This window comes from Pinus tabuliformis, chromosome 6 (assembly GCF_031772625.1).
Source record: "Pinus tabuliformis cultivar Carrire ecotype Pingquan chromosome 6, CPIR1, whole genome shotgun sequence".
NCBI classification, from domain to species: Eukaryota; Viridiplantae; Streptophyta; class Pinopsida; order Pinales; family Pinaceae; genus Pinus; species Pinus tabuliformis.
Window position 1 is genome coordinate 1,246,499,013 of NC_142292.1, and position 14,252 is coordinate 1,246,513,264.

Here is a 14,252-nt window from a genome sequence, read left to right on the forward strand (position 1 = left end):
TCTGTAGGTTGAGAACATGGAACGCCCCAACCAAGGAATTCCACAGGATGGAAATCCTAGTCCTTTCTCCTCTTGGGGAGAAGTTGGTGCGCCCCACATGGCCACATTGTCGCTTCCAGGACTGACAATTGGCCTGCCAATCTGGCTATTCTCAACTAATGTAGTTCAGAACACCATGGTTCCTGAACAGTCAAGTCAACAGTTAGATCAGTCTAGAGCTGCCCACCAGCCTTCTACTTCCTATAACTCTTCCTCTAATCCTTCATCTTCGCAAGGTAGAGCCGGCAAAAGCCAAGCTCCCATGGAGAAGAAGGAGAAGAAGAAGAAGGAGAAGAAGAAGAAGGAGCCTAAGGCGACTGGGGGCAAGCAAAAGACATCTGACAAAAATCCACACACAGCACAGACCGGGCCTAAATCGCCATGTGTCATATGTAGAGGAGACCACTTCCATAGAGATTGTCCCTGTATTCCCCGGATACTAAGGGACTGGTCCCCTCGTTTGCACAATTCGGGGGCATCAACCTCTGATAGCCATGTTGATCGCTTACCGTCAACCAGCGAAAGTGAAGGTTCAAGACAAAGAGGGGGAGCAAGATCCCCCTGCAGACTGTGTGAAGGCGATCACGCCATCCACCGTTGTCCCTTCTTAGACGAAGCGAAGAGAGTTTTGGAAGATCGCCCGGTTTCACCGTTGAGACTTCCTCCTGGATACAAAAAACTCGTGCCAAGTCCTTCGTTGGTTGAAAATACAGCTGGCCCGCTCAAGTGGTCAGCTGAAGTGTCAGTCATTGAAAGTGAACCTACTGAATCCAGACCAGATGAAAGTCTAAAGGTCGATACGGCAGTTGACCCGGTTCCGCCTTCAGAGGTTTCATCTTCAAATGACACCGTCAATGAAGATTCATCTTCAAATGACACCCTCACTGAAGAGAATAAGGATGACACCATCCAGATTCTTTTCATCAACACCGACTCTGATGAGCATCAGGGCAATGCGCCCATTCCTTTATCGCAGGAAGGAACATCGTCAAGGTCATATCCGACCGTGTATTCGGTCCCACCACCAAGCAACCTGGTTGTATCCTTTGATTGGAACCAACTAGGCAGACCCCGGTTACCAGCCAGTATACCATTCAAAATCATAGTCCAAATTTACAGGATGGTAATGACTGGAACTATCATTGATGAAGGGGCATCTGTGAGTATCCTTTCCTCTATTGCTTGGAAAGCACTGGGTTCCCCGGAGCTTTTTCCTGAGATAAGAAATCTCTCGGGTTTTGATAAAGGAACCAGTTGACCGTTAGGGATCCTCCCCAATGTACCTGTTACGTTGAAAGGGAAGACCGTTCAGATGAATGTGATGGTTGTTCAAGGACCCTTGGATTATAACCTACTCCTTGGACGAGACTATATATATTGCATGGGAGCTATAGTCTCCTCACTCTTTAGAGTAATGTGTTTTCCACACGAAGGAAGAATGGTCAAGCTCGTAGACCAACTTTCATTTCCAGGATCACGCATTGCAAATAGTCAAATACCAACCCTGAATGGTCTATTCACCCAAGAAATTTCTCCACCCCCAGTCCTCCTTCCCGATGAGTGCGAGTGATTCGGAAAGATGGGACTGGAACCCAGGGGGCATGCATCCTGGTCTGCTTCGGGCAGAGGAAACTTTGGGTATAAGGTAGAATTTCCGCGGGAGAATATGACTAGTCCGTACCCCGTCCGTGGATGGAAGAGGGGTTGTTCTAGAACAGGATTCTTTTGTCAAGGTTATGTGTTTGACGGAACAGGGTCATTCACCATTGTCTACTTCGGTAGACAGTGCCGAGGAGATGTTTTCGTTTGATGGTGTTAACAAAACAATCTTTGGGTAACCAGAAAGAGGCAAGCCTCACCCTTTAAAACAAATGTTTTATCGGATAAGTAGGGGCAGTCTTGAAATTATACCTTACACTTGGGGGCATGCAACCTTTTGGAGTGCAAGCAAGGGACGACTATTTATTTTTTAAATTTTTAGGTCCTCCCTTTAAACCTGTAGGTCTAACCCTTTAAACTCGTAGGATTAGCCGTTTCCAAACTTGCATAAAGAAAGGATATGAGGAGCATAGCTTCGTGAGATAAAGCTCCATAAAAAATAGCTATCTCACAGGAGACATTTCTTATCTTATGACTGGTATTATCGAGCAGTTTTACCGCGGAATTTATGCTCGTTAAAAAATAGAAAAGCGAGATTCGAGCAGTTTTACTGCGGAATTTATGCTCGTTAAAAAATAGAAAAGCGAGATCCGATCAGTTTTAATGCGGAATTCATGCTCGTTAAAAAATAAACATAAGCATTGAGCAGTGTTTTGGCGCATTCAAGCTCTTTAAAAAATGAACCCAATCCCGGTAAATAACCATTGTGACCGTAAATTTATTAGCCATAAAAAGCCTTGGTCGTGTTTGCACCCGCCACCTCCATTCCATTTGGCCAATCGTTCACCTCCATATGATTGTTTACCTATTTTGAGGAACAGCTGCGAAGAGTGATTTCACCTAGCCATCCTTGTGACACTGCCGTGATTGGAAAATTCCAACCTGTACCTGGAATCTGTTGCTATCCCTGTTTATCACTCGTTCCTCAAAAGACGAGTCTTCTTTGAGCTCTTTTCATCTGACTCGTAAAATATGAAAAGTTTGCCGAGTTTTGGCCTTCCAGCTCGTTAAAATGACCGGAAGAGCTATCCCTCCTCTAGATTTTAATCTTTTTGGACCTGAGGGATTATTGCACAAAAAGGTCGAGCGCTTGTTTTATTCGGCTCGTTAAAGTTATCGAAAACTCATCCCTTCTGTATTGTTTTATACTTTTTCGGACTTAAGGGATTAGATGACGAAAAAGGAATTTTGGAGTTAACTTTCTGTACCTTTTCAGACTCTCTAAAAATGAAAAGGACCGAGTTTTCCTTGTCGTTAGACTCGTTAAAATGATTAAATAGCGACAAACTTGTCTTTAGACGAGAACAAGTTTCCCTATCGCTAGGCTCGTTAAAACATAGCGATGGGCTTGCCCGAAGGGCAGGTTATAGAACAAGCATATGTTATCCTCCTCAAGCTTGACAAAAATAAAGAGGTACTGGTCAGAAATGACTGGGGAAAAATTGGGAGAACCTCAAAGCTTTAATGGTAGCAAGTCGCTCTTGAACATGACACTTTGTCCTCCGTATCACATCGGGTTGGGTTGTTTTCATTCACCGGTCTCATCACCATGGTCCTCGCCAAACCATCCACATTTGGGGTAATGCTACCGATCCATCACATCAGTGTCGTTATATGTTCAAGAGATGTTGTTCAGAAAGAGTCAACCGTGTCCCATCCACTGCCATACATTATCCTTCATCCACCCATGATCGCCACCCTGAATCATATTTCACAGATTGTTTTCACCTCCACTAAAATCATTAGCTCCGTTCCGTGTCACTGATGTGGGATTCATTAAGGCCCTCCTTTGACGGATCGCTTCTTGTCGACTTCAGCTCATTATCCAAGAAGTTGATCTAGGAACACCCCCCTCAGTACTTTGAAGCTTGCATGCCTCAATGGCAAGTTTCTCACTTCCGGCGACAGGTATACATCAATGACCTTCGACCAGAAGATTTTGCGTGGTGTTCGACGCCAAGTCCTTTATTCACACCACGTAAATTGTACTGCAGTACCTTGAGGGTCATTGTCATTATTGGTGATTCCTCTCGCGCTTGTTAACGGTTTACATTATTGACCGGTAATCAAGCGATGTCTTTCCATGTTCGACTTCAGCGCAATTCTCACATGGATCGACTTGTACTTAGAGTGAAGATCGAACGAGTTTGAAGACCCCGAATCTAGTTTCATCCATCCGGGCTGCGATATATATTCAGGAAATATAAAGACATTTGATATGTACATCATTGCAGCAGATGATCATCCTACTCAAAGGATGATAATTTCAGCAGAGAATTATCAGTCTACCATCAGACGATCGTCTGTTCTATGTACCAAAATGAATTTATAAAGCTGAGCATGGGAATGCCCGCCTCAGCTAGATCATGAAAGCAGAATGAAAAATAATGTATTGTATTGTATCTTATTACAGGGCACCTCTCAGCGATTGAATGAACTTCGGATCCTCTTGATAAAGCATTTCACCCGATAAACGACCTCATACTTTAGGGGGCAACTGTTATAGACATTTTTGTGCCTTACAGCATGAAGCATGAAATGTCGATAATCTAAGGGATCCAAAGTCCCTAAACAGGTTGTTCCTACCCCTAGAGGAACAAGGTCAGCAAACCACAGCACTAAATATCAGTTCTCCACCTGAAAACACTCAAAAACAAGCTAATTCTGGATCATGTCAACTGCCCCACTGAGCATCTGCGCTGAATGTCAACTGCTCCACTCTGTACCTGCGCTGAATGTCAACTCTAATGAAGGCTACCTGCGCTGGGCGAGATTGGCCAAGTGGCACAGTCATTCTGCAAGGTGTCAAATGCCCAGGAAGCTTCCAAAATGACACTTGGATCAGGGAATTCGCCTTGTGATGAGTAAGAGGATCTAGATCTCCAAGTGGAAGCAAGAAACTCCAAGTGGACTCAAGAACTGAAGTATAACTGAAGTGGGAGAGGACACTAGTCAGCTTCATGCCAAACTCAAGCTGACTCATCCTTTCTCCAAAACTCCTATATATAGAGCTCTCTCATGAGGTCTAGGGAGGCTGGAATCTTGTGAATGTAAGGAAGTGCTGTTGGTTTGAGTATAGAACTATTGGGTGATTGCTTTGAGGGAGGTGAAGAGGAGATTTCTTTCTGCTGGGAGGTGTTGCTGGATTGGGCCTATTATGGTTGTAACACTCTCAGAACTTTACTTCTTCCATTAATAAAGCATTTGAGGTTCTTCTATATGCATGTGTCTCTGTGGCGTATTGATGCTTGTATATTTGATTTATTCTAATCCTTGAATCAATTATGGATGTATGCTTCTTGTAGTTTCCCTTTCTTGTGCTTTTGCAGGATCTTTGTGTAGCTGGGCCAGTGAAAGAGCAAGGAGCTGGGAGCAAGCAACAAGGAGAGAAGATTGGATCAAACATTAGCGGAAGACAACGGTTAGTGGATCTCTTTCTCCCCTCTCTTACATCTCATAAAGAAGTAATCTTGAATAGCTTTGCATTCGGTTGTTGCTGAGGTACTATCACCCTTAGAGTGGGATAGGGTCATTCCGTATTGGATACTTTTCCCAACAACAAATTGGCGACTCCGCTGGGGATCGTATCTTGTTGGTTGTTTGTGTTTTTTGCTATTCATTTCATAAACAAAGGGAGTACCGAATCGAACTGCATTTGGATCTTTCAAATGCAAAGTAGAGGGCAGCTACTCTAGCTCAGTTTCTGGGCAAGTTTATGATTTGAAGAGCTGATCCACAAGGACTCTAATAAGCTCTTAGTGATAGCTTTTCATCCTCCTTGTCATCCCTTAGTGTGTCCTTGACTGATAGCTTCTGATTTGGCCAAAAACTGTGAATTTTTGAGCAATCTGTGACCCGGAAACCAAGAAAAACGAAAGTTTCATTCTTCAGTGCAACTGCTGTGAAGGCTGTCTGCATTTCAGCGCAGTTCCCGAAGGGGCTACCTGCGCTGAAAGTCAAACAGACAGTGTCCCACCTGCGCTGGACCAGTCTTGCCTTGTGCTACTGGGGTTTCCTGCTGTTTCTTGCCCTGTTTTCACCCTTGTTTTTGCTGCCTGTTACCAGTCAATGTGCCTATCTGAAACCAACTTTCCTTGCCACTATTCCGCCTCGGTTGTATAAAGAAACTGTATTTGTTCTTTGTGTATTTCTTACATCATTTACAGTTTCCCATAACGAAAGTGAACTAGTCTTGCTGTGACCTCTTAGATCTAGACCTGTGATAAAGTGTCGTTTTGATCTTAAGAGTTAGTTTGTTTGTTGTTCATAGCTGATTGAGCTTTTGCTTTCGTCATATGGTTTGAGTTTATATATTTCTAGTGTCGAAACAAGTAAATCTTAAGGTGTCTTTTGATTTTGGACAAGCTTGTTTGCTTTCACTTGAAATTGAATTCAAAGTTATACAACAGCTTTCTTTTTGTGTCGCACAAACATTAAGAAAGAGAAAAGAAATACTTGCATTGTGCATGTGCATTATGACAGTTTGCATGTTGATTTAGGGAAAAGTGCATTAGTGTGTGCTCTATGATCTGTGTGAAAAGATGTTATCTTTCTTTTCCCTCAGTAGTTAAGATTTTCAAAGTTGAAAGATTGAAAAGCTTGCTTATCATCTTAGACTGCATTTAGGAGTGTTATCATACATCTCGTGGTGATCCATAAAGGCAAACTGCTAAACAAGATCAACCTTAAAATAAATTGAATTTACATAACAACGCATTGAAACATAACGCAAACACATAGAGGTCTAAGCTAGAGACGTGTTCCGGCGTTGTTAAACGTGATATCTTAGCGTTGAGTGGTTGGGTGATTCCTCCATGGTGAAGCGATAAGTATCAATACGGACTTGTGCTCCCACGTACCGTCGCGTATATATTGGGAGACCCCTATAGGAACAAAGCCTTTATCCAATAGGAAACTGTGTCGGCCGCCCTACTGATCGCAATGCAGTGAACACAGCATTCACGAAGATCGACCACTCGTACCGTAAAACGTATTCTGTGGTTTTGCGAAAAGTTTGGCACACCCTCTGCCTAGAACTCCAGAGCAGTTTCTTTTGGCCTTTTTCAAACTCTATAACTGAAAAAGTCCATCCGAGCATTTGTCACTTCGGGCTCGTTAAAACATCGAAGGAGACTAGAGTCATCTTTAGCTTTTTCTCGACTCTTAAAAAGTGAAAAAGCAAGTTGTGTCTAAAGCGTCGTTATAAAATTTATTTTAAACGGAACATAATCACCTCCAATTCCCGCGTTGATCTGTAGGTTGAGAACATGGAACGCCCCAACCAAGGAATTCCACAGGATGGAAATCCTAGTCCTTTCTCCTCTTGGGGAGAAGTTGGTGCGCCCCACATGGCCACATTGTCGCTTCCAGGACTGACAATTGGCCTGCCAATCTGGCTATTCTCAACTAATGTAGTTCAGAACACCATGGTTCCTGAACAGTCGAGTCAACAGTTAGATCAGTCTAGAGCTGCCCACCAGCCTTCTACTTCCTATAACTCTTCCTCTAATCCTTCATCTTCGCAAGGTAGAGCCGGCAAAAGCCAAGCTCCCATGGAGAAGAAGGAGAAGAAGAAGAAGGAGAAGAAGAAGAAGGAGCCTAAGGCAACTGGGGGCAAGCAAAAGACATCTGACAAAAATCCACACACAGCACAGACCGGGCCTAAATCGCCATGTGTCATATGTAGAGGAGACCACTTCCATAGAGATTGTCCCTGTATTCCCCGGATACTAAGGGACTGGTCCCCTCGTTTGCACAATTCGGGGGCATCAACCTCTGATAGCCATGTTGATCGCTTACGTCAACCAGCGAAAGTGAAGGTTCAAGACAAAGAGGGGGAGCAAGATCCCCCTGCAGACTGTGTGAAGGCGATCACGCCATCCACCGTTGTCCCTTCTTAGACGAAGCGAAGAGAGTTTTGGAAGATCGCCCGGTTTCACCGTTGAGACTTCCTCCTGGATACAAAAAACTCGTGCCAAGTCCTTCGTTGGTTGAAAATACAGCTGGCCCGCTCAAGTGGTCAGCTGAAGTGTCAGTCATTGAAAGTGAACCTACTGAATCCAGACCAGATGAAAGTCTAAAGGTCGATACGGCAGTTGACCCGGTTCTGCCTTCAGAGGTTTCATCTTCAAATGACACCGTCAATGAAGATTCATCTTCAAATGACACCCTCACTGAAGAGAATAAGGATGACACCATCCAGATTCTTTTCATCAACACCGACTCTGATGAGCATCAGGGCAATGCACCCATTCCTTTATCGCAGGAAGGAACATCGTCAAGGTCATATCCGACCGTGTATTCGGTCCCACCACCAAGCAACCTGGTTGTATCCTTTGATTGGAACCAACTAGGCAGACCCCGGTTACCAGCCAGTATACCATTCAAAATCATAGTCCAAATTTACAGGATGGTAATGACTGGAACTATCATTGATGAAGGGGCATCTGTGAGTATCCTTTCCTCTATTGCTTGGAAAGCACTGGGTTCCCCGGAGCTTTTTCCTGAGATAAGAAATCTCTCGGGTTTTGATAAAGGAACCAGTTGACCGTTAGGGATCCTCCCCAATGTACCTGTTACGTTGAAAGGGAAGACCGTTCAGATGAATGTGATGGTTGTTCAAGGACCCTTGGATTATAACCTACTCCTTGGACGAGACTATATATATTGCATGGGAGCTATAGTCTCCTCACTCTTTAGAGTAATGTGTTTTCCACACGAAGGAAGAATGGTCAAGCTCGTAGACCAACTTTCATTTCCAGGATCACGCATCGCAAATAGTCAAATACCAACCCTGAATGGTCTATTCACCCAAGAAATTTCTCCACCCCCAGTCCTCCTTCCCGATGAGTGCGAGTGATTCGGAAAGATGGGACTGGAACCCAGGGGGCATGCATCCTGGTCTGCTTCGGGCAGAGGAAACTTTGGGTATAAGGTAGAATTTCCGCGGGAGAATATGACTAGTCCGTACCCCGTCCGTGGATGGAAGAGGGGTTGTTCTAGAACATGATTATTTTGTCAAGGTTATGTGTTTGACGGAACAGGGTCATTCACCATTGTCTACTTCGGTAGACAGTGCCGAGGAGATGTTTTCGTTTGATGGTGTTAACAAAACAATCTTTGGGTAACCAGAAAGAGGCAAGCCTCACCCTTTAAAACAAATGTTTTATCGGATAAGTAGGGGCAGTCTTGAAATTATACCTTACACTTGGGGGCATGCAACCTTTTGGAGTGCAAGCAAGGGACGACTATTTATTTTTTAAATTTTTAGGTCCTCCCTTTAAACCTGTAGGTCTAACCCTTTAAACTCGTAGGATTAGCCGTTTCCAAACTTGCATAAAGAAAGGATATGAGGAGCATAGCTTCGTGAGATAAAGCTCCATAAAAAATAGCTATCTCACAGGAGACATTTCTTATCTTATGACTGGTATTATCGAGCAGTTTTACCGCGGAATTTATGCTCGTTAAAAAATAGAAAAGCGAGATTCGAGCAGTTTTACTGCGGAATTTATGCTCGTTAAAAAATAGAAAAGCGAGATCCGATCAGTTTTAACGCGGAATTCATGCTCGTTAAAAAATAAACATAAGCATTGAGCAGTGTTTTGGCGCATTCAAGCTCTTTAAAAAATGAACCCAATCCCGGTAAATAACCATTGTGACCGTAAATTTATTAGCCATAAAAAGCCTTGGTCGTGTTTGCACCCACCACCTCCATTCCATTTGGCCAATCGTTCACCTCCATATGATTGTTTACCTATTTTGAGGAACAGCTGTGAAGAGTGATTTCACCTAGCCATCCTTGTGACACTGCCGTGTAGAACAATGCACGAAGGGGGTCCAATTCAATTGGGCTGAGTTCCTCTGCAAGGAGTTCTTGACTAACTGCAAGGAAGCCCAGGAGTAGGGCAAGACCTTCTACTACACGTGGTTGCTCTTGTTTGTTTTACTGGTAATAGGGGAATTGCCTGAGGATAGTCAGTTCCCTAGTATTGAACAAGACTTACCAGAGGCCGCAAAGTATGCATCACTCTAGGCCACCAAGGACACCAAGTGGATTCGCAAGACCAAGATCTTCTAGGTGCTCATGGAGGTGAGCACTGGATGTGGATCAACAGATGACCGCACCTATCCCACACAGTGTACACCAGTCTACAAAGCTTTGCAGACTTCAAGGCGGACATGCATAATGTGTACATTAAGGCCCGTAATGACTCGACGTAGCAATGGAAAAAGATCCCCTTCATCGCTATTGATGATGCGATCTTTTCAGTGCTAGAATCATGGACTCCCAAGTGGTGTGCCCCGGATTTGGCGGAGATGGATAGAAAAACAACACGTAAGCAGAATGATGCAACCAAGTTGCATGTCACGAAGTTGGCCCAGCAAAGGCGCAATGAATAAGCGACCACAGAGGTAAGGGATATCTGCGAGGCACCGAAGGTAGCTGCAAAGTAGGCAAAGGCTGCCGAAGCAGTAATAGTAGCGCAGGCAATAGGGGCCACCATAACGCAAGATGAGGAGGGCCAGAACTTGTCTACAGGACAGGGAACAGAGGACATAGAAGAAGGCGCGGACCTAGGCACAATGTCCACCCAGTTAAAAAGGGCATGCATCATGGAGAGATCGGGTCCACGAAAAAAGGTCAAGGCATCCAAATTGGCCATCAAAATGATCATAGTAACAGAAGGCAACCTCTACGACATCGGCGACATGGCTCCCGAGGTCACCAAGGAAGCGCTCTAGGAAGTCATGTCGGAGCAACAGATTGTGTTGGGGGCCCTAAGGGTGCAGCGGTAGGAAATCCAGGTGTGGCCCCCATAGGAAGGAATAGTAGCCACCTATGGCACCACAGGGACATCAGCAACGGTATATCTACTACGCGCAAAGATGGACAATACCATAGTGCTATCGAAAGGAGCACTAACAATAGAGAAAGAGGACAACAGAGCCGCGGTGGGCAGGATCAAGGGACTTGGCCTGAATTTGGCTGCTCTTCCGTGAGGTACATTGTATCAACTACAAGATGGCATCATAGCAGAGCTCCGCTCTAGGGAGGGCTGCGTGATCCACATAATGAGTGAGAAGAAGATCAACATCGAATAACTCAGCCTGCAGTGGGACAAACTAGCGTCACAAAATTAGCAGATCATGAAGATTGTGGATGAAGCATGTTGGTGAGTCCCAGAGTTGTCCATCACCGCAAACCTACCAACAGAGATGCGGATCCACTATCTGGCAAGTGGAGTCCGAAGCGCACGCAAGGAAACAACACAAGTATAGCTGGAGCTAAACCTCTAGATTGCTAAGCTATGGCTGAAGGCATAGCCTTCCACTCCTCCTAAAGTTAGAGAACAGTGCATTAGCGTGATTCAAACATGATTGAAAGAAAATGGATAGGCAATGCAGGACTGTATTGGTATGTTGGACCAAGCTTTTGACGTCCACACATCCTTGCAGGAGGACCCCAACATACAACGCCTGGAAATAGAGGCATGCGAACTGTAGGAACAGTATGATAATGTCAAGGGAATTGCATAGACAGTCATCCTCACCAAACGACTGGCAAAGATGTAGCAAGCAAGGGCGCTGAAAGAGCATGTGGATGCCACCAGATAGAAAGAGGCACTTCTCAAGGCTTCGTCTAGCCTTGGATTGATGAGGCCTTCACCATTACGATCGATATTGAGGGCAAGCTTGCACATATGCAAGGACTATATGCGCTAAGGCAGGTAGCGGATCCCCACAAAGAAGCATCGGAAGAGCACATGCAGCAGGTCCAACAAACTGCAGAATAGTGCGCCGTGGACCTCCGAGTAGTACAGGACCAGTTGGAGGGGCTCCGTGCCAAGGTCGCTACACCAGTAGAGTGACTCGGGATGAGTCACGATGATTGTGTTGGGGGCCCGTTGGGCATGGAATCCCCCCACAACATGTTTTGGGGCTTAAAGCCCAAGTTTTGGTCAAAGGTTTTGTAAGACTCCATGAACTGCGGGTGCGGAGCGCAAAGTATAGGTTAAGTCATAGGGCTGTCCGCCCTAAAATATTGTAATGTAATGTAAAGTCATGTCAACCTACCCATGGTCCGCGGACCATGAGATTGTATAAATAAGAGCGAGGCTCTAGGTGTAAAGATAGCTAAGGAATAAGAGAGAAGAAGATGAATGGTTCGAGTTTAGAGTAAGATTCTAAGTGTATTGGGTCGTAGTAGTAGGAAGAGGTTTTGCAACTAAGTGCACAGAGGCCTAGTAGAGTCCGCAGCTAAGTGCGCCGACCCCTGCAGTTGAGTGCGCAGGGCGGTGTCGAGTCTGTAATATGGATTGAAGATTAATAAAGAGAAGTTAATTCCTATTTCTGTGTACCTACTGTGCATTGTCTTCTTTACGTTTATACTATTTTATCTATCGCGCACACTGATATGATTGCTGAATATGCTGTAATAATCGTTAGTCTTACATAAACAAGTTAAGTAATTAGATAATAATAGATTAAATAGTAAGGGACTTGGGTATTATATGGGTTGCGCCATGAGTAGGGATGTGCGGAAGCAGCATCGCAGGTTGCAAAGGGATAGTAAGTGCGTGTAGCAATGGGTCCAACCATGGACATCCAAAATCTCATCAGACATCCCCAGGGTGCATAAATCTAGTTCTAGCACCCTCCCATACTACTTTGGGTGAGACCTCAATTCGCGCTTCGCGGACTATTGCCAAATGGGCTAGTAGTACTAGGATTTTATTGGCTAAATCACCTCTGAACCTGGGTCATGCCCATACAATCCAACAAATGGTTCCGTTGCCGGGTCCAGGATTTGCATAAAGGATGTCTGATGTTGTGCCACTGGAATCCAACAAAGAAAGAAATTAAAGAGTGGTTGGATAAGAAGATTCACGAGTTCGCGACGTAGGAAAACCGAAATCCACGAGTATCTAAGGAATAGTGGTTAGAGTGCTTCTTGTTTACGGAAATCCATGAAATTTTCTTTGCATCCTTTCCTTCTGAGCTATATGAGTGGATCGCGAAGTTAGCAGATAGCCAGGGAAGGTTTAGGATTGACAAACCAATAATGTGGACTTCGGAATTAGTGTGCAGACTAGAAGTGTCAGGAGATAAGATATCGCGAGTTGTGGACCATTGGATCGACTGAATAATAGGAGGATTTAACACTGAGTTCACGGTCAACACAACTATTAGCTACAGTGAGGCGGAGCAAGGGTTTCTCAAGGGACCGCAAGATAAGTATATTAAATATTTGAACACTTGGATTAAGATGCTATTATGTGAAAAGCGGGTTATGTGGATAAATTAATGTTTGGGACTATGCGGAGTGAGAAGATCTACAGAAGTGAAAGTAGTGAAGAGTTGGAAACCAGCCGCTTGATTTAACCCTTGTGGGAAAGTAAGGAAGAGGCTCGCGAAAGTTTCTCCAAGGAGCGGGGTCAGTCTGATAAGGTAGTGTATTCCACGTTTACCACCTCCACCCACATTGCCACCCATCTCACCCTCCTCACCTCCATCTCCACCCACCCCACCTCTGCCACCACTGTAGTTCAGTATGGTGAGTGCGATCAAACTACTAGTATTCAGAGGAGTAGGGAATAAAGATCCAGACCAATTCTGGTTCATGGTAAGAGCAGTATGGGAAGCATAGGGTGTCCTAGATGAAAATATTGAAAAGGCTATGCTGGTGAGCACGTTGTAAGATCATCCATTAATGTGGTATATCAAGCATTGTAATGACCATCGAAACATAGGAATTGCAGAGATCCAGGCAGCGTTGAATAGGGAATTTAGCAGGCCAAAATCAGAAACACAATCAATCATCGGGTTTAAGGAGATCGCGATGCTCCCGGGCGAGACCCCCTAGGATCTGGACCAAAGGCTAAAGAGTATGATCCGTGAAGCCAATATGATGTTAACAGATGCACAACATCGCACATGGTTTGTGGCCTCACTTATGCCACACTTAAGGACAGAGCTGTCATAGCAAAAACTTTCCACCTAGGCCAAAGCGTTGGAGATGGAAATAAGATTACATGAGACCCCTATACAAGACCTTGGGTTGGGAGTCCAACAAATTCACGCACAATTGTAGAATCTGTGTCTGGAAATGCAAAGTTTGAAATAGGACAGGACACCTCGGACGGAGGTGCGCGAGGAAGTATGGTGCATAAAATGTAAGGGCCAAGGGCACGACATGGACCACTGTCCAGTGTTCATGAACTACTTGGTAGGAGGAGGTTGAATCCGTTAAGACCAGAGGCACAGGCAGGGCTGAGCGTGGCATCTACACTATGGTGCATGATCTACCAGATAGGAGGAAAACACACTATGGACAATTGTCATATGTTTCAGAAGTATACGCAGACGTCCTAGCAATTTTTTTGTAATTTCTGCAGGTCGGTAGGCCATGATGAGTGCACCTGCCAAAGCTATGAACTAATGATGGATTGGACTCCTATCTATAGGGTGCAGACCAAACATGGGCCCTTTAGCTGAATGAAAGGATAACGTGCATTGGATTTCAGGGACGCGGTCGAGGTTGAGGTGGAATGGGA